The 22,312-nt window shown below is 37.8% G+C and overlaps 1 long non-coding RNA gene across 8 annotated transcripts in view; it reads right to left on the bottom strand.

Moving 5' to 3' along the window:
- Window positions 1-22,312, bottom strand: part of LOC141575409 (uncharacterized) — a 65,724-nt gene that overhangs the window by 32,962 nt on the left and 10,450 nt on the right. For 6 of the 8 annotated variants that reach the window (XR_012502934.1, XR_012502935.1, XR_012502937.1 and 3 more), the window contains exons 2-5: window positions 20,840-21,032; window positions 19,802-20,089; window positions 17,144-17,258; window positions 12,046-12,178 (exon numbers count right to left, since the gene is read on the bottom strand). This is a non-coding gene — a long non-coding RNA (uncharacterized LOC141575409). The remainder of the gene's footprint in view (window positions 1-12,045; window positions 12,179-17,143; window positions 17,259-19,801; window positions 20,090-20,839; window positions 21,033-22,312) is intronic. The other 2 variants (XR_012502938.1, XR_012502940.1) reach the window with 2 other exon arrangements.

Here is a 22,312-nt window from a genome sequence, read left to right as displayed (position 1 = left end):
GGCAGCGAAGAGACTGGCAGGAAGAGTGGACAAAAGTAGGTCAGAAACAACAAGGAATGGGGAGGGGATAGAACGTGTGCTGAGGACCCTGACTTCAGTGGTGGATTGTCTGTGTTGAGAACTCTGAGTCAGCGTGAGTAGATGGATTGGTGTGGACTAAAATGGTGGCCATTTTTCAGATAAGTGTGTGATTTGGGCTATATTAGAGGAGGGTTCTTTTTTCCCCTTCAACATTGATCATTTCTAGGGAACAGAAAAATACTCTGCCACACAACATCTAAGTGCAAAAGAATATGCTACGGGATGATGGTGGTATTAAAAATTTCAGTTCTGCAATTCCAAGGTTTCCTTAATGAGGTTCACAGCAGTAGGTACTTAAAATAAAATAAGGTACTTAAAATAAAGACATCATCATATGTACATATCCTTAAAGATACACATATGGTGCTATAAGTGGGCCTGAAATGTGTTCTGCATTCTAAAATCTGATGAAATAAAATCAGTAGCTCAATATGCCTGTTGGCTCTATAATCATGATGTAGCTAACGATCACAGGAGGCAAGATCAGCTAGGAAATTTGAGATTTGTCTTTTCCAGTGTCAAAGTTAATATTTTCTGGTTTACTTAAAAAGCATTTTTTTTAATTAGGGCTGTCAGCATCCATTGGTTTACGGGTTTCGTAGATGTGTTCATATGTTCTAGACAGTGAATCAGAGCAAAGACTGAGGTTTAGACAGTAGTTAAAAGTCTCAGCTGTGTGATCAGCATCCACATACTGCTATACTGAAAATCCTTAAAAGTGAGAACTTCATTAAAGCAACGAAAAGTGAGGGGAAAAAATAGCCACAGACTAGTGGAAGTTTTGTAACCTGTAAAAATGACCAAGGGCGGTTCATGAGCATATTTTTAAAAACTCCTACACTTTATAAGAAAAACAACAAACTGACAACAAGTTGCACACTGCTCACTGTAGGAGAAGACAGGCAAATGGACTTTTATGTGAATGGGGCTGGAGCTGTAGAATTAGTTAGTCTTGCAAGTAACTCAGTTAAAAAAATGCAAATGGGATACACTTCAAGAATATCTGAGTAAAAATCTTGGAAAACTTACTACTCTATGAAGCAATGACAATGGCAAAATTTGTCAAAATTAACCTCTGCAGAAATCTAGAAATTAAACAAGGCTTCCAGCAATCCAGGGAGGGTTTATTTGAGGAAAAAAAAAAAACAGCTAAATCTCCATAAAGATAGTGAGGTTTGTGGCATTGTAACTTGATCTACCCCCATCCCCGTATCCTCACCTAAATTGTGGCCTTTAAAAGCAACAGTCTCACAATCAAAGTAGGGGCAGAAGTGATTTGAAGTTACCCAAAAAATCCGTCCCCAGAGAGCTGTCACTATTTGACGTATCTCAAACCCATTCTGTGCAAACAGCCTGTCCCCAGAATGTTTGTGGAAAACAATCAGCAGTGAGTATTTAACATTACAACTGCCTGAGGCAGTGGTACCAGTAGAGGCTAACTAGATGCTGACTAGGAAACTTAGAAGACAAAATTGAGTAATGAGACGTTCTGGGGGTGGAGGTAGGGTTAAAAAGCTCCAAAAAATTCTGAGAATTGTAGAAGGCCATACACGTGTGGTACATGGCAAGGAAAGATCTCTGAAAATCTTAAACCTTCAACTCTGGCTGAACTTGAGGTTCTGCATAAGCAAGAACTGAAGGCTACGGAAGAGCTGCAGACTGCTTGCCAGTGCTGAGGGCATCCCTCAGCACGCAGACACACAGCCACCTGGCAACAGCCCAAACGACTGGCTCCAGGCATTGAAAGAAATCACTGTCCAATCATTATTACAGTGATGACAACTAGGCTTTCTGCACACATACTGATCTCATCACCATGCATGATAAAGAAAACAGAGTTTACAGAATTTGTTCAGGAAAGTAACTAAATAAATAGCTGCAGCAGCAATGACAATGGAAGCAATGATAAACCCTGGAGATGAGGAAAATCTGGCTTTCAGATCTGCCACATTGTAATATTTTAAGTGTCCAGTTTTCAACAGAAAATTACAAGATGTACAAAGAAACAGAAAAGTTTGGCCATAACAGAGGGGAAAAAGTAGTCAATAGAAACTCCCTCAGGAAGTCCAGACACTGGACTTACTAGACAAAGACATAAATAAGCAATTACACATATGTTCAAAGAGCTAACAGAAACCATGCCTAAAGGATTAAATTATGTGAACATCTCATAGTACAGAGAATATCAATAGATAAAATTTATATTAAAAACCAACTAGAAATTCTAGAGATACAAATATAATAACTGAAATGAAAAATTCAGTAAGAGGTTTCTCTATACTTATGAACTTGTTGAAGAAAAAGTCAGTTAACTTAAAAATACTGAGATTATCCAGTCTGTGGGACAGAAAGAAAAAGGAATGGAAAAAAATGAACACTGTGTCAGAGGTAGGTGGGACACCATCAACAATACTAATACTTGCAAAATGGGAGTGCCAGAAGGAAGGAGAGAAAAAAAGGGGTAGAAAAAATATATAAAGAAATAATGGCTCAAAACTTCCCAAATTTGATGAAAACATTAATTTGTACATCCCAGCAGCTCAACAAACTCCCCGTGGTATAAACGTAGAGACATCTAGAATAGGCACATCAGACTCAGTGTGTCAAAAGACAAGAACAAAGAATCTTGACAGCAGAAAGAGAACAGTGGCTCAACATATACAAAGGCTCCTGTGAAAGACAGTTGATTTCTCATCAAAAACAATGGAAACCAGAAGGCAGTGGGATGGTATCGTCAAAGTGATAAAAGGAAAAGACTGTCAGCAAGTATTTTATAGCTAGCAAAATGATTCTCCAAAAAAATTAAAGGAGAAATTAAGGCACTCCTACAAAAACAAAATCTGAAAGAATCCATTGCTAGCAGGCCTGCCCTACAAGAAATATTAAGGATAGTCCAGTAGGTGTAAATGAAAAGACACTCACCTGAAAAATAAAGAGCACTAGTAGAGGTAACTACATGAGTAAAAAAATAAAACAGTATAAATAGAGCATTACATGTAAGTGTTTTCTTCTATTTGATGTAAAAGACAACTGCATAAAACAATAATTATGAAACTGTGTAGATGCGCTTATAAATGCATAAATGTGTAATTTGTATGACAGTGACAGCATGAGGAAGGGGAGGGAAAAGATTGGTGCCAAAGCAAATTTTGTGTACTATTGAAATTAAGTTGGCATTCATGTGAACTAGATTGCTTTAAAACAAGATGTTAATTATAATCTCCAGGGCAATGGAGAAGAAGGAGGAGGAGGAAGAGGAGGAGGAGGAGAAAAAAAGATAAAATAAAGAAGAAATTAAAATGGCACACTTGAAAATGCCTACTTTGTACAAAAATGTGTAGTAATAGAGGAAAGGGGAAAATAAAAGACATATAGAAAGCAGATAGCAGATGTAACTTCAAACTGATAAGAAGTTACATTAGTGTAAATGAATTAAACATTCTAATCAAAATACTAAAGGCAGAAATAACTGGAATAGAGAATAGATGAACAACAGAGAATAATCAACAAAAAGAAAAGTTGGTTCTTTGAAAAGATCAACATAATTGACAAAGTTTTAGCTAGTACTCAAGAAAAAAAGAGAGAAGATTCAAATTACTAAAATGAGAAATGAAAGGAAGGATGTCACTACTGCCCTTACAAAAATAACAAGGAATATAAGGGAATACTGTGAATAATTATATAGCCAATAAATGAGATAATCTACATGAAATGGATAAATCCCTAGAAGGACATAAATGACTAAAGCTAACTCAAGTAGAAATAGAAAACTAAATAATCCTACAATAATTAGTGACTGAAATAGTACCCCAAAATATTCCCACAAGGAAATGCTAGGCCCGTATGTCTTTACTGGTGAATTCCATCAACTACTTAAAGAAAAAACAAAAACAAAAACAAACAAACAAAAAACAATGTTTCACAAACTCATCTAAAAATAAAGAGGTGGGCACACTTCCCAATTCATTCAATGAGACTAGTATCACACTGATACCAAAACCAGACAAAGGCATCACAAGAAAACTAAAGACTATCTCTTATGAATATAAATGCAAAAATCCTCAACAGAGTACAAGCAAATCCAATCCAGTAACATAAAAAATAGACCACAATTAAGTGGGATGTATCCAGGTATGCAAAGGCAGTTCAACATACAAAAGTCAATTCATGTAATATGCCATATTAATAGAATAATGGATTAAAAACTAGGAATAGAAGACAACTTCCACAACTTGACAGAGAACATCTATGAAAAACCTGGAGCAAAGATCATACAGAATGGTGAAAGACTGAATGATTTCCTCCCAAAATCAACACTGTACTAGAGGGTCTAGTCAAAGCAACCAGACAAAGAAAATAAAGCCTCTAGATTAGAAAGAAAGAAATAAAACAATTTCAATTCCAGATGACATGATATTGTATATTGAAATCACAAGGAATCCACAAAGAAAAAAGTGAGAGAGAGAGAGAGAAAAAAAACTATTAGAATTAATAACCCAGTCTGACCAAAATTGTAAGATACAAATCAATATATAATAAAGTAATTATATATCTATACATTAGCAGTGAATAATCTAAAAATAAAATGAAGGAAACATTTTCATTTACAATAGCATCAAAAAGAATAAAATACTTAGGAATATTAAGAAAAATATGTGGAATACTGAGAAAAATGTCTGAAACTTGTGTATTGAAAACTTAAATACTAATGATAGAAGTTAAAATTGGCCTAAAATAAATGGAAAGCTCTTCTGTGTTCATGGATCAGAAGCCTTATTATTGTTAGGATGGCAAATGTCCTCAAAATGACATAGAGATTCAATGCAATTCTGGCTTTTTGGCAGAAATGAACAAGCTGATCCTAAAACTAATATGGAAATGCAAGATACCCAGAATAGTCAAAACAGTCTTGAAAAAGAACAAAGTTTTGAAGTTTCCAAATTCAAAACTAACAAAACTAATCCATAAAGTGTGGTACTTGCATAAAGGACAGACAAATAGACTGAGAGAAAAGAACTGAGAGTCCATAAACAAACTCTTACACATAGCCAGTTAATTTTTGACAGAGGTTCTATGACAATCCAATGGGGAAAAAATAATCTTTAGAAAAATATTGCTGGGGCACCTGAACATACACCTGGAAAGAAAGAAAACTGAACTTTTATCTTAACAACATTTATGAAAATTAACTCAAGATAAATCACAGACCTGAAACTATAAATCTTTTAGAAAATGAACAATGAGAAAATCTTCAGGACTTTGGATTACAAATACTTCTACGACATGACACCAAAAGCACAAACAACAAAAGAAAAAAAAATCAAGTAAACTGGACTTCAGTAAAATTAAACACTTCTGTGCTTCTAAGGACTTCATCAAGAAAGTAAGAAGACAATCCACAGGATGGGTGAAAATATTTCCAATATTTTCCCTGATAAGGGACTTTTACCCAGAATAGACAATGAAGACTTAAAACGTGACAATACAAAGACAAATACAATTAAAATGGTCAAAGAATTTGAATAGATGTTTCTCCAAAGAAGACATACAAATGGGAAATAAACACATAAAAAGATGTTCAACATCAGTAGGCATTAGGGAAACAGAAATCAAAAGCACAATGACATGCCACTTCATACCAACTAGGATGACAAATATATATGATATATGATATATAAATATGTATCTATAAACCCAGTAATACAAACTGTTGATGAGAATGTGGAGAAACTAGACTCCTCATACATTACTACTGGAAATATAAAATGGTGCAGTCACTTTAAAAACTACTTTAGCAATTCCCCAAAATGTTAAAAGTAGAATACATCCCAGCAATTCAATTTTTTGATATATCCTCAAAAGAACTTAAAATATGTGTTCACACAAAAACTTGTCCATGAGCATTTACAGCAGAATTATTCATCATCAACTGATGGATGGATAAGCAATGTGGTGTATTATAACAATGGCATATTATTTGAACACAAAAAGGAATTTGGGTACTGATATATGCTACACCATGGATGAGCCTTGACAATGTCACAGTAAATGAAAGATGACAATCAAAAAAGGCAGCATACTGTATGGTTCTACTTATATGAAATGCCCAGAACAGGCAAATCCGTAGAGGCAGAAAGTAGAGTGATGGCTTCTGGGGGCTAAGGGAAAGGAAGGTTAGGGAGTAACTTATTAAAGGTTACTGGTTCCTTTTGGGGGTGATGGCTACAGAACCCTGAAATGTAATTAAAACCCTAATGCACACTTTCAAAGGCTGCATTTTATGGTATGTGAATTATATCTCCATAAAGCTGTTATTCTTGAAGCTGAGTCCACCTATGGAGCAACTGGCCCAGCACTGACTGCAGCATCTCGAGGGGGAGTGACCCACCCACCCACTGCAAGGGAGAGCAGCACCTGACCCAATGTTGGAGGGGCGTGATCTTCTTGCCAAAAGACACTGTGAACAGCACAGGCGAGGGGGCCAGCAGAGCAAGTTGAGTTCATGAAACAGGGCGAAGACACAAAGACCTCTCAATAAAACCATTAAGAGCACACAGTCTCTAGGAGAACACATCTTTGTTTTTTAAATCTTTTTATATGTTTTATTTTCTATTACCTTTTTAATCTTTACTTTTTAAACAGTTCTATATATTTACACTTCTCATTTGATTTTTAATTCTCTTGGTTTTGATCTGTTATTGATTATTCACAGGTTTCAAATATTGTGTTTTGATCTTTTTTCTTCTTTTTATTAAGGTTTTTAAAAGACATCTCAACTTAATTCCTATTCTGCTTCAAATTGCTCTTCTATTATTGATTATACACTGTTTTCAAACTTTCTTTTCCACCATACTTTTAAAATTCTCTCTCTCTCTTTTTTATGTTTTATTCCTGCATAGGCTTTAGATAGATAAATAAATTAACTCCTTTAAGGACTACAATAGATAACTGATATTCCTTAGGCCACAGTGCCAGAGAGATATGAGCAGTATGAAGAAGCAGAGGAATTACTCCAAATTAAAAGAGCAAGAGAAATCCCCTGAAAGAATGACCAATGAAATACACATTGATGGCCTAATAGATCAAGATTTCAAAAAAGAATTGATCAAATTACTGAAGGAACTAAAAGAGATAGTGTTTAGAGACATAAAATATGTCAAAAACAAAATAGAAGCTATAAAGAAGAGCCAAGTAGAATTGTTAAATTCATTGGCTGAAATGAGATCTGACCTAAAGGCTGTACAAAGCAGGCTAGATAATGCAGAGGAACGAATAAGTGACCTAGAAGGCAGGACAACAGAAGGCACCCAATCAGAACAGCTGAGAGAAAAACAAATAAAAAACAAAGAAAACAATATAAGGAAACTATGGGATAATATAAAGCATGCCAATCTATGCATTATAGGGGTTCCAGAAAGGGAAGAAATAACAAAGGGGATGGAAAAGGTATTTAAAGAAATTATGACTGAAAACTTCCCAAACCTAAAGAAGGAATCATACACCCAAGTACAGGAGGCTCAGAGGTTCCCAAACAGGAAGAGCCCAAAGAGACCCACACCAAGACATATCATAATCAAGATGGCCAGACTGAAGGATAAAGAAATGATCCTAAAGGCAGCAAGAGAAAAACAGAGTGAGTTACAAGAGAAGGCTCTCAGCTGATTTCTCTACACAAACACTACAGGCCAGAAGGGAGTGGCAAGATATATTCAAAGTCCTGAATGAAAAAAAGATGCAGCCTAGGATACTTTCTCCAGCAAGGCCATCCTTTAGAAAAGAAGCAGAGATAAAGAATTTCACAGAGAAGCAAAAACTAAAAGACTTTAGCAAACTAAACCCATGCTAAAAGAAATACTGAAAGGTCTACTCTAAATAGAAAAGATGCAGGATGCTACAGAAATGAGAACTCATAACTGGAAAGGTGATAACTGCCATGAATTACAAATAGAATAAACATGAAATTGTAAAAGAAGACATGTAAATTATTGAGTGGGAGAGGGAAGCAAGAAAATATAGAGTATTTTTTTCTTTCTTCTTTTTTATTAAATTTTTTGTTCTCGGTAGGATGGGTTTGAGATTATATTACTATCTGTTTAGTACACACAGTTACAGTAATTGGTTAACAGACTTACAAAAAAGTGTAACCACAAGCCAAAAACTTACAAGTGAGTCACAAAAACTAAATACAATCCAAGGTAATACAAAGGAAAGTTACCATACACAAAAGGAAGAAGAAAGGAACCAAGAAGAAATAACAAATCAACTGCAAAAATAAGTTCAAAATAGCAATAAACACTCATCTATCATTAATTATTGTAAATGTTAATGGACTAAATGCTCCAGTCAAAAGACAGAGTGGCAGACTAGATAATAAAGCAAGAACCTTCAATACACTGCATACAAGAGACACACTTTAGGGAGAAGGACACATATAGATTGAGAGTGAATGGACGGAAAAGGATATTCCATGCAAATGGAAACACCAAAAAAGCAGGTGTAACAGTACTTATTTCAGACAAAATAGACTTTAAAACAAGGGCCATAAAGAAAGATAAATAAAGATATTTTATAATGATTAAAGGAGCAATACAAGATGATGATATTACAATCATTAATATATATGCACCCAACATGAGCACCTAAGTACATAAAACAACTACTAACAGAGATAAAGGGGGAAACTGATGGGAATACAATCATTGTCAGAAATTTTAACACCACATTAACATCACTAGACAGATCTTCCAGACAGAAAATAAAGAAGGCAACAGAGAAATTAAATGATACAATAGAAAAATTAGATTTAGTGGATAATTTCAGAGCATTACAACCCCCCAAAATAGGATATACATTCTTTTCAAGTCCTCATGGAACATTTTCTAGGATTGATCTTGTACTTGGTCACAAAAGAAGCCTCAAAAATTTTAAGAATATAGAAATTATCTCAAGCATCTTTACTGAAAACAATGCCCTTGAAACTAGAAATCAACAACAGAGAAAGAAGAAAAAAAGGATAGCATAGAGATTAAACACCATGCTAATAAAAAACCAATGAGTCAATGATGAAATCAAAGTTGAAATTAAAGAATACCTTGAGACTAATGAAAATGAAAACACAACCACACAAAACTTATGGGATGCAGCAAAAACAGTGCTAAGAGGAAAGTTTAGGGCGATACAGGCCTTCCTCAAAAAAAGAAGAACAATATCAAATAAAAAATCTAACCCACCAGCTAAAAGAACTAGAAACAGAATAGCAAAAACACCCAAAAGTCAGCAGAAGGAAGGAAATAATAAAGATCATGGAGGAAATAAATAACATAGAGATAAAAAAATGAAGAAAATAATCAATCAAACCAAAAGCTAGTTTTTTGAAAGAATAAATAAAATCGACAAACCTCTGGCCAAACTCACAAAGAAGAGAAAAGAGAGAGCCCAAATTTTCAAAATAAGCAAGGAAAATGGAGAAATTACAACAAATAACATAGAAATCCAGAATATCATATGAGAATATCATGAAAAAGTACATGGAAACAAAATGGATAACCTAGAGGGGATGGACAAGTTTCTGGAAACATAGAGTCCACCAAGACTGAATCAAGAAGACACTGACCACTTCAATAAACTGATCACTAGGAATGAAATTTAATTAACAATAAAAAACCTCCTTACAAATAAAAGTCCAGGACTGGACAGCTTCACCGGGAATTCTACAACACATACAAAGAAGAACTCATACCAGTCATTCTCAAACTCTTCCAGAAGATTGAAAAGAAGGAATATTCCCAAACTCATTCTATGAAGCCACCATCACCCTGATACTAAAGCCAGGCAAAGACACCACCAAAAAAGAGAATTACAGACCAATATCACTGATGAACACAGATGCAAAAAGTCCTTACCAAAATACTAGCAAATAGAATCCAACAACACATAAAAAAGGTTATACATCATACTCAAATGGGGTTCATCTCAGGGACACAAGGGTGGTTCAACATATGCAAATAAATCAATGTCATACTTCACATCAACAAGAGAAAGGACAAAAACCACATGATCATCTCAATAGATGCAGAAAAGCTTTTGATAAAATTCAACAACCATTTATGATAAAAATTCTCACCCAAGTGGGTATTGAGGGAACATATCTCAACATCATAAAAGCTATATATGACAAACCTACAGCCAGCATAGCACTCAATGGTGAAAAACTCAAAAGCTTCCAACTAAAATCTGGGACAAGACAACGATGCCCACTATCACCACTCCTATTCAACATAGACTTGGAAGTCCTGGCCACAGCAATCAGGCAAGTAAGAGAAGTAAAAGGGGTCTAAATTGGAAAAGAAGAGGTAAAAGTGTCACTATATGCAGATGACACGATAGTATATATAGAAAACCCTTAAAAGTCCACACAAAAACTACTAGAGCTGATCGAAGAATTTAGTAAGGTAGCAGGTTACAAGATTAATGTTCAAAAATCAGTTGCATTTCTTTACACTAATGATGAATCAACAGAAAAAGAAAGTAAAGAAACAATCCCCTTTAAAATAGCACCCAAAGTAATAAAATATCTAGAAATAAATCTAACCACATTGGTGAAAGAATTATACACAGAATACTATAAACCATTGGTGAAGGAAATTAAAGAAGACTTTAAAAAATGGAAAGGTATCCCATGCTCTTGGATTGCAAGAATCAATATTGTTAAAATGGTCACAGTGCCCAAGGCAATCTACAGATTTAATGCAATCCCTATCAAATTACCCCGGACAAATTTCATAGAACTAGAACACATCACAATAAAACTTATATGGAATGATCAAAGACATAGAATTTCCAGGGCATTTCTGAAGAAAAAAGAAAGAGGCTGGAGGAACAACTCTCCCAAACTTCAGACAATTCTGTAGAGTTACAGTCATCAAGACAGCATGGTATTGGCACAAAAACAAACATATAGAACAATTGAACATAATAGAGAGCCCAGAAATGAACCTACAAACTTTTGGTCAATTAGTCTTTGACAAAGGAGGCAAGAATATACAATGGAATAAAGACACTCTCTTCAGCAAGATAAACATAAGACAAGATACAATAAACCTCCTAGAAGAAAATACAGGCAAAATATCTGACATACATCTCAGAAAAGTTCCCCTAGGGCAGTCAACCCAAGCAATAGAAATAAAAGCAAGAATAAACAAATGGGACCTAATGAAACTTACAAGCTTCTGCACAGCAAAGGACACCATAAGTAAAACAAAAAGACAACCTACAGAATGGGAGAACATTTTTGCAAATGAAACTGACAAAGGCTTGGTCTCCAGAATATATAAGCAGCTCATATCACTTAATAAGAAACAACCAAATAACCCAATCCAAAAATGGGCAGAAGATGTAAACAAGCAATTTTCCAAGGAAGACATACAAAAGATCAATGGGCACATGAAAAAATGCTCAATATCACTAATTGTCAGAGAAATGCAAATCAAAACTACAATGAGGTATCACCTCAAACCAGTCAGAATGGCCATCATTCAAATATCCACAAATGACAAATGCTAGAGAAGCTGTGGAGAAAGGGGAACCTCCTAAACTTCTGGTGGGAATGCAGCTTGGTGAAGCCACTGTGGAAAACAGTATTGAGTTTCCTCAAAAGACTAGGAATAGACTTGCCATGTGACCCAGGAATCCCACTCCTGGGCACATATCCTGAAGGAACCCTACTTCAGGATGACACCTGCACCCCAATGTTCGTAGCAGCACTATGTAAAATAGCCAAGACATGGAGACAGCCTAAATGTCCATCAACGGATGACTGGCTAAAAAAGTGGTATATTTATACAATGGAATACTACTTGGCCATAAAAACTGACAATATAGGGCCATTTGCAGCAACATGGATGCTCCTGGAAAATGTCATTCTAAGTTAAGTAAGCACGGTAACAAGGAGTAAAGAGAAGTTACCTCCAGGTAGTTATTTTGATTAAAATATCCATACAGAAAGCAAGTCACCCCCATGACTGCTGCCAGGAGGAGCATCTGAGTGTAATAGCCCAGACAATCAAAGTAGATTCTGACCTTCTCTGTGCAGAATTTCCTGCAGAAAGACAGAAGGTAGTTTCAGAAGACAAACATAATCAATCTGTAGCTTCATCCTCATGTTAATTTCTTTTTCTTTGTTCTTTTGGGGGGCATAATTAAGTTTATTTATTTGTTTTTTAAATGGAGGCATTGAAGATTGAACCCAGGACCTCATGCATGCTAGGCATGCAATCTAACACTGAGCTATACCCTCCCTCCATCATATTAATTTCTGATTCTAAATCAAGGGGGCTTTAAGTTTAAAACTCTGACTCAATTCACACTTAAAATATATGCGTTTTCATAGCAGCCCCCAAATTCTACCGTGAAATAAGAAGTATTTTACGTATCATAGAAGTACAGATCACTGGTTCACCTGCTGAAGAGAGATAAATGAGAACAGAGCAAAGGAGGGGACGAGGCCGACTCCGGAGCAGATGCAGGGGATCATCACCACTCACTGGACAGTCTGGCACATTCAACAAATCCCCCCAAAGATCATTCTTAACAGGCTTGACACAAGTGGACATCAACAACTGGCTCAGTCATCTGCTCCTGCCTTATCTCGGGAACGTCCCTGGAGCAAATGCATCGTAAACCACAGATAATAAGGAAATGGCTGATAATGATAACAACTGGGAGTGCAATGTCTCTCTGACAAAATATTTATAAAACTCATTGTGGGAATGGGAGAGGGCAGGAGGGATGTGACTGAGGAAGGCACTGCCCTTTATTCTTTGTATCTAGCACGTCTGTTGTTCTTAGGTTTTAAAAACTCTTCAATGTTTCTCAGTTAATCTTGAGTAGATGGAACAGGCCAGGGAGGCAAGATGAGAAGAAAGGAGGCAGGGCATGAAGCGGGGCCAGGCTGGTCCTGAAAGGGAGACAGACACAGACAGGCAGACACAGAGGGTTTAGGGATGAGGCGGAACAATGAGGCGGCAGCTCAGTTGTGTCTTGCTGCTTTTGATACTTCCCTCAGCTGGCGCACTGCTGACTTGGCAGTGCTGGGTAAAACCTGTGGCTTTCCTCAGCTCTCAGTTCTCTCTGAGGCTTCCGGCTCAGTCTCGAGCTGACATGAGCTCCGTGGGCTTAGCCTAGGGGGGACTCAGCTCTGAGAACAGCCTGCAGTCCTGGGAAACTTCACGCAGGAACCCCCTTGGGCTGGACCAGCTCTCACAGGGCTGCTGTTAGACCAGCTCCGTATCAGAGACCTGGGCATGGACCATTCCATGGGGAAAAGGGTTGAGAACGATGCCATGTCAGATAGGAGGGACAAAGTGTGTTCATTCTCATGTGACTGGACTTTGTGGCCTGGCTCACGGATGGCAGGCTCAGGATGGTGTCTGGCAGAGAAAACCCTTGCAATGGGTATGAGATGTCTTGGACTCTTTGTTGTTAAGCTTTTTGTAATACATTCTTATCAACTATCCATCCTGAAAATGCCACATTCAAAACTGAAAGAATGTTAGAAGTTGCCTGCTCCAACTGGCCAACGGTAAACACACCCTGCTACAGTTAGAGAGCTGGTCAAGCAGCCTCTGCCTGGATATTTACAGCAACGGGGAGTTCATTACTTCCAAATGTTACATGTCAGCAAGTAGGTCAGAAAGAATTTTTGAACCTTTAACAGATGTCTGCCTCCTAGTCCTTGCTGAAAGGCTAGGAATAATGAGGATCCCTTCAAATGTAGTTTTGTCTGATTGTTATTTCTCTCTGTCAAAAACACCCCAATTCTTAACATCAATGTTTCAAAATTCAGCTTTGATTTCTTTTTATCAAAGTTATACCATACATTCATTAAAGAGTCAAACAGTTCTCGAACACCGATTGTAAAAAGGAGCAGTTCCCAACAACCGCCCCACTTCCTGGTCAGAAGCAACCACGTTCAGCTCCTACTGCTGACTCTTGGAATAATTACTCCCGTTCTCTGACTAATATCCTTGAAACACAGTCTACTGACTTTTTCAACCTTATGTATCACCTATCTAACTTTCTATTTTGGAAAATGAGGATTAAGCTCTCTTTCAAACCCCATCTCATCTACACACCGAAACCTTCATTCTTCCAACCTTTTGATACAATTACATTATAATTTTGATCAGCTCGGTATCCTTGCTTTACATTATTAGGACTCGGTACAGACTGTTCACAGCTGTAGCAAGTTGTCTGCTAGGCTTACTTTTTTCTTCCCTACTTTGTTTTTCCTGGAGTTAATAATTGTCTTGGAGGCTCATAGCTTAGATTTCTGTGCACTTAACAATTCAACCCCAGACCTTCTCCTAATGAATAACTTTCTCAATACTTTCCAATGCATTGTTTACAAATTTCATCTTCTTGAATAAATCTCTTCAGATCTCCTTCAACCTGGATTAACGTCATGCTAGTCTTGTCACAGATTTCAAAGGCCCACTAGTGGGAGGAAACAAAGGGAACACATGGACCAGGAGTAGGGAACAGATCAACATATTTTCCTTAGTAGAACATACTTAAAATACTGGGAAAATTGTTTTCTTTAGAAACACAAACACACACACAAACCCCAAAAACCCATAAAGAATGATTAAAGACCCATCAAACCCATTGCCCTGCCATCAAATACTGTATAACATAAAACAAAAATAACAGAAGGAAAATATCATATAAATATGAAACTCAAGGGTGATGGGGTATACTCAGTGGCAGAGTGTGTGCTCAGCATGCATAAGGTCCTAGATTCAATCTTCAGTAATTCCATTAGAAAAAAAATGATTTAAAAAGAAAAGAAAAATTTATCAACTTTAAATATTTACATATGTACAAACATCCTCTTTTAGAACAGTGTTCTACAGGATAACCCGGGTTAATGAGAAAGTGCCTCTTCATGACTGTGATCCTGCTGATAATTGAGGGAGAAAATTAGAGTATGACCACATCAAATAAAATCCCTTATGAAATAATGATCCCGGGTGACAATCATTATTGGCTGCTGTCATCACAAAAAAGAGAGTCAACTGGACATAATGTACCTTGTGACAGGAGTAAAAAACTTCACATAACAAGTATTCTTGCACAGAGTTGAACCTCAGTCAGATCAAGCTTTTAGGGTAGGATCAAATCACTTAGCTAAAGCAAATACATAGGATGGAGAAACAAGTCTAACACCACAGGGGAGAATGAAATCAGCCACACAGTAAATAGAGAAACCCCTCAGCAATTTCAAGGAAAATGAGAAAAAGGAAAATTATAGATTAGAACCCACTTGAGAGATATGCGAGCTGCAATGTCTGAACCTAGTCTGGATCCTGATTTCAACCCCCAAACTACTTAAAAGTGTATTTTTGTGACAATCAGGAAATTATTTTGTAACCCTAAAGAAAAAAAGGAATATTCCAATTGTATTTGAAAGAGACCTTGTCATTTCACTAATGAAAGGTTAAGCTATGTAGGATTGCCTTCAAAATGATCCCGTAGTGGGGGAGGGGAGGAGGTGGCGATGAAAGATGCAACAACAGTGACTCTGAGTTTATAATTCTGGAGCTGGGTGACTGATACAGGCAGGCTGGCTGTGCTATTCTACTTCTGTACATGTTGAATCTTTCCATAAAATATGAAACAAACAAAAAGACTTCAGTGTTTTAAAACCCTCACTTGGAAGGTTAAGAGGTTTGCCCAAGTAGGTGGGCACCTGCATGGGGTGCTGAGATTAGAAACAACAGGCACCTGGCTCCAGGCAGACCTGGGGCTACCTTGACCCTCCTCGTCTCACCATCAAAAGCCAGCCCATAACTGCATCCTGTCAGCCCCACTCCCCAAATGCATTCCTCCCTGGCTCCCACCATCTCTCATCTGGCCCAGTCCAAGGGCCTCCTACCCGGCCTCCCTGCTTCCTGGGTCCCTGCAATTCATTCTCCACAGTATCTTTGCAAAACGTGAGTGAGAGAAAATTACTTTAGTGCTTAAACTATCATGACTGCTTCTCACTGCACTTAGAGTCTACACTCCTTTCCGTGCTCCTGACGCCCTTCTAAACTTCGCGTCTCATCACTCTCACCAGCGCTGTCCCCAGTATCTCCTCAAACCTGCTGAGCACATTTGTGCCTCAGGGCCAATGGAAAAGCTGCCTCTATTCCTGTGGTGACTTTTCCCAGATCCTCAAAGTCCAGCCTCCTTATCGCCATCTCAGCTCACATGTAACCTACTCAAAGATAGCTTTCTTGACTCACTTCCCCCCAAGTCTCCCATCTCAAAACTGTGTTATTTCCTTCATTTCAATCTGAAATTGTTTCCTTATTCGCCTGATGATTTTTGTTTGCTCGGTTGTCCTTGGCCTCCCTCCCCCCAGCAGCCTTGCCCAAAGAGCATAAGCTCCCGGGAAGCAGCCGGTGCTGGTGCTCTGAGAAGACACATGCTGAGCACGACATTACAGTCACATGGTGTAGTGAAACGGTGTCGAACAGCAAATACAGCAAAGCAGTGAGAATTTCTCTATTATTTTATAATTTAAGTGAAATCTAACTTTTACTCCTGTTTAATGAAGAATTCGGTAGGACTCTGGTCCCAGTTCCTGGACGGCAACCACTAAAGCCTTGAAATTTCCCAAGATAGGAATGTCTTTGCTGTTCATGTTGGACCCTTGGATGGCTTGTGTTTATGAGTTGACTCAGGATGGGGACTGGCCAGCCAGATACACCAACCATGTGATTAGAGGAGTGGGGCTTTGAGCTTTGTGACAAGTGAGTGACCACCTGGAGAGGAAGGGGCTCAACGGTTATGGCTAAGGAAAGTTTTGACTTACAGTTAGGGTTTGGGTTAACCATGTCGGTAGTGACCCAATAAATCATGTCTTTGTAATAAAGCCTCCAGTAAAAACTTGGGGCAACAAATCTCAGAGCTCCTGTGAGCTTCCTGGTTGGTAACACTCTTGGAGGACTGTCATCCTCAGATGCCATTAGGGCAACCCTGAGTCTTTCCCACTGGAGTGCTCTCCACAAAAGCTCACCTGATGAGATCTAAGGGCTGTTTCTTGTCTATGCTTCGAGGAGGAGCCCATCCCCTGTACAGAAGGCCCTGTATGCTGGCGCAGCGGAGGTCCTCTGACGGAGGCTGAAGTTGCACTGGGAAGCAGAAGCAAACAGGTTAGCATCACTGTCACCACGTGTTCACATGTTCTGTTGATAAAATGCGGTGCTAACACTTCGTGGTCATTTGTAAATAAGGGGCCCTCACTTGCCAGAAGGGATGGAGGTACCATATAATTTTTCATAATTCTCACCCAGGATTAATACTAACCCCTTGAGGGTCATTTGCAAACGTGGGTGGAAAGGAACGCTTGGATGTTACAGTCCTGGGAACACCGTGGGTATCTGGTGAGAGCCTTGCAGATGCTTAATATCCTACAACCGGGCCAGTCTTCCACAGCAAAAAAACTAGCCCACCCAAGTGCCCAAACTGCTGCAGTGGAGGGACACCTGACGGTCCAGGCCCCACCTTGGACCGCCAGAGGAACCTGGACTCTGGCTGTTTAGGGGCAGGGTCAATTCTAAAACCCATGCTTTTTTGTCCCCACAATTCAGTAGTTATTCGGTGACAGCACATGGAATATAAACAAAGAAACTTGACATGATGATATGTATTTAGCTTACTCAAGAAACAAAATTTAAATCCTGTCATTCTCCTTCCCACCTGACCCACTTTCCTTTCTACTGTACTAGAACCAGATTATTACCCACCCAGCCTTAACATGGGTCCTGACTCCACTTACCTCCCTCCCAAACACCACATAAGATGATTCCTCAGCCTGGATCTGGGACCAGCAATTACAAGAGGCTTTAGTGGAAAAGAACTGGTTGTGCACAGATGCCAACTAAACACTGCAGAATCCTGGTGTCCCACATTAGTAATCATGACAGCTGTTTGCAAGGGTCCCCAAAGTTCATTTCAGACTCTCACTTCTAATTTTGCTGGGACATAAATATAAAACATGTGGACTGCTGGGCTGGACTGCTATGCTGGGTCTCTGATCCAGGAAGCTCAGTGTCTGCTCCCTGCACCCAGCTCCCTGTTCTGTTCATGCATGTGCATCAAGCAGCTGTTTAGTGTCCATTTTAATATCTTAAACAGTGCATTTCAGTATTGTCTTCATCCACAAATACGTGTACTACATAGTAGTAATGATCAATCTCAGTCTTTGCTTTCTTTGGTCTTAGAGAGTCAGATAAATGGTTAGCAAAGATAACAAAGTCATAGAGCACCATAATATAGTATTTCCTTTATTTCAATTACAGGATTTATTTAAAGAGCTTAGATATAACATCCTTGCAATTATGGCATCATTAAGCGTCTGAGGCTGTTACATTTTAAAAACTTCATTTCATGTGAGATGTTATCAGTTAGAGAAGCGCTCCTGAATTTGCGGGGTTGCTGTCATCTCAGACGGAGTCCCTAATAAATGTCAACATTCTGCAGTATTGCCATCATGACAAGAACCCAGACAGATGAAATTTCGAAAACCCTGTGGCTTTCTAGTGCACAGACCGAAAATGGTATTTCAGAGGGAAAAGCCTGAATTACAGAAAATGATAAATGAAATGGTCTAACATGCATTTCCTTTACAAAGAACTAATACTTCTTTTGTTGATAATAACATCTGTCAGTAATTTTGAAAATAGCTGACAGATGCGTAGTACTTACTATTAGCGAGGGCTGTTCTAACATTAACACAGATTCATTAATCCCCATAGAAACTCTACGAGGTGGGTACTATTATTATCCCCATTTTATTGATGAGGAACATGATAAACACAGAGGCTAAATGTCTTTTACAAGGTCGACAGCGAGAAACCAGCAAAGGTGTTCCATCCTGATTCTGCGCTCTTGGCCACTTCTCTTTTTTTTGTTGTTGTTGTTGGCGGGAAGATAATAAGGTAATTCTGGTGGGGTGTGGGAAAGTAATTAGGGTTATTTGTCTATTTTAAAGGAGGTGTTGGGGCTGAACCCAGGATCTTATGCGGGCTATGCATGCCCCCCATCACTTGAGCTGTACCCTCCTCTCTCGAATCTATGCTCTTAGCCGCTAATCCACACTGCCCCACATGGTAACTCTGGGGGAAATACAGTTCATTCATTCACTGACTCGTTAAACCCAGCCTTCCCGGTGCCTGGGATTCAGCAGTGAACAAGACAACATGGTTCCTGCCCTAAATGAGATTGTCACCTCCTACATATTATTTTCATTTTACCCAGGAAGAAACAAGGTCAAGAAAATTAGCCTTTTCCTGTTAACACCGGAGGATACATAAGGTGCTTTATTTTGTTTCTGCCATTTGACTTACACCATGGGGAGGGAAAGCTGCCTTGCAGATCCCAGAGCACACAAGCCTGTTAATCCCGAATTTCTTTTAACACTGTCCCTTACTTGATACTTGATCTGAGAAAGGATGAAGTAAACCTAAAAAGATTTTAAGAGAGTGTGTGGCTTATACAGGGTAACTAACCAGCCACTGTTTACTATCCTAACAGGAATCTGTAGGCATATTTCTTTTCTTTCTCTTTTTTCCTTTTTATGGGCAGCTTTTAAAAACCAAACCAAATCACTGATAATTCAACAGCAGGTTCTAAATCACCCCCAAGACAGCAGCTAAACTCGGTTTAGACTTACAATGCGGCTTCTGGTGGCTGGATTGAAGAATGTATCTCTATCCTGAATATAAAAGTCATTCACGCAGCTCTTCTCAAATAGGGCAATGAAAAACTCTTGCTCCGACTTGATGATACTTTCATCCACTTGGAGGACTTTCATAAAACAGCTGAAATTATCAAAGGCTGAGGACCGGGTTTTCAGATCACTGGGCTTCAGAGGCAATTTTATGTGCAGTATCTCAGCCTATGTACAGAGCACCTCCCACAGGGTGTGTATTTTTGCAAATACAAGCTTGTCATCCAAAACCTATATTGGGAGAATGAAAACACAAACCAGGAAACTAAGTATTTTCACATTTTTAGTACACAGATTTTTCTTACATTGCTGTTAGTTAAAGCACTTGTGCAAACACACACACATATGACACTGGTAAAAGTGAAGATGTAATAAAAATAGATTTGCAAACCATCATACATTTTTGCCTTAAAGAGAATTTCTTTGTTGAAATTACTGAAAAGTTATTTAAAATCCTTACAGTCCATTCATAAAATAACCAATATTTTTGGTGAAGAAAAGCAAACTTGTTAATTTTTAGTCCAAATTAGTAACTAAAAATAGTAACACCAAAATATTCTTTGCAATGGTATTGTAGTGACAAATTTTTCAATTTCTGAAACCTAGGACTATTTACATATCTGTTCAATATAGTGTTAAACAGCCATTAAAAGGGATTTAAAAGAATTATGTTTATTGATATGGAATATATAATAAAAGGAAAAAGCAAAAAATGTGAAATAATAATTTTCCTTTTTGGAAGGGAAAAATATCTACATTTGAACAAAAAAAATGTTTAGAAGGATTTTAAGATTCTTTATGTATAATTAATGTACAGATAAGTTTTAATTCCACTCTTCTTACATTTTCAATTTTGGGGGTAAATGTTTATAATAAAATAATCATTAAAAATTTTCTTGCATTATTACATTAATAGATATATTTATGAATACATTCTCTGGCTATTAAAAAAGATCTCCTAGCTTTGGATCTGAAACATACATTCCATAATGCAGATTCTGACTAACTCGCCTCCCAGCCCACAGCAAAGGCATGGCTAGGGTGACATATTTCAAATATCATTCCAGGTAACACGCAGGCTCCCAGCCAATGGCTGCAAAGGGACTGACACTGATCAGGTTGCTCCCAGCTGCAGACCATCACAGATGAGGTTATATTCATAGGATCATGCTTTCTGTCAAAAGAAATCCGAAAATGTTAGGCTTTTACTTTCACCAAGGGAACAAGAAATTGTTTCATTTTTTTATGCAAAAAAAATAACAACAAACCAATTTGAACCTTATGAAGAGACATTTGCTCAAAACAGCACAGTAGCAATGAAGGTGCTCTGGCTGGCAGGGACTTTTTGGATTCCTATGAGTGCTTGACATCTGACATGGAATTCCCTTGGCAATCCAGAAGGCCTGTGGTTGTCCCCATGGGTTTGTGGTGCACAAAAGTCTCTGGCTTTGCCACAATTTCAAAGCCTTTTTTGGCTTATGAAAAGTTTTGCACTCAAATGGAGTTTTCTTGAGTCCACTCACTGATGTCATTCACCAGAGTTATAGTCCAGATCTGACATTCTAGACTCGTAAAATCTTGCAGACATTCAAATGGTTCAGGTTTGGATGTGTATTTACCTCTGCAGGCCTGGACCAAATTCGATAAAGCCACCCAGACAAATTCAGCAAAATGTAAAGAAATTTTTCTCTCTGCAAGTCTGAAATGTCTGTGAAGCTATAAAAACTTCTGCATCTACAAAAATAGGGAACCAACTCATCAATAACATATCTATCTATAATGCGTGGCCATTTAAAAAAAAGTACTGTATTTACTGCTATTAAATTCTATCTGGCTTTTGCCAAATTGTGTCCTAAACTGTAAGGAAAGTATATAAATGTAGAGAATTTTTGAACTTTTAATAGAAAAAGGAACCCTCCTACTCGGTTGGTGGGAATGTAAATTGGTGCAGCCACTATGGAAGACAGTATAGAGGTTCCTTAAAAAACTAAAAATAGACTTCCATGTGATCCAGCAATCCCAATCATGGGTATATGTCTGGAAAAAAATATAATTAAAAAAACACATGCACCCCAATGTTCACAGCAGCACTATTTACAATAGCCAAGACACTGAAACAACCCAAATGTTCACTGACAGATGACTGGATAAAGAAGGTGTGGTATATTTTATATATATATTTATATGTATATATATACATATATACACATACATTTATACACATGAACACACACACAAAATGGAATACTACTCAGCCATAAAAAATAAAATAATGCCATTTGCAATAACATGGATGTACCTACAGGGTATTATGCTAAGTGAAATAAGTCAGAAAAAGAAAAACAATTATTCTATGTATTAACATATGTATATCTAAAAAATAAAAAAACTAATGACTATAATAAAACAGAATTAGACTCACAGGTACACAGAACAGACTGGTGGTTACCAATG

The sequence above is a fragment of the Camelus bactrianus genome, chromosome 28, assembly GCF_048773025.1.
Source record: "Camelus bactrianus isolate YW-2024 breed Bactrian camel chromosome 28, ASM4877302v1, whole genome shotgun sequence".
Taxonomy (NCBI): Eukaryota; Metazoa; Chordata; class Mammalia; order Artiodactyla; family Camelidae; genus Camelus; species Camelus bactrianus.
The sequence above is the reverse complement of the archived record's forward strand: the minus strand, read 5'-3'. Positions and strand labels throughout refer to the sequence as shown.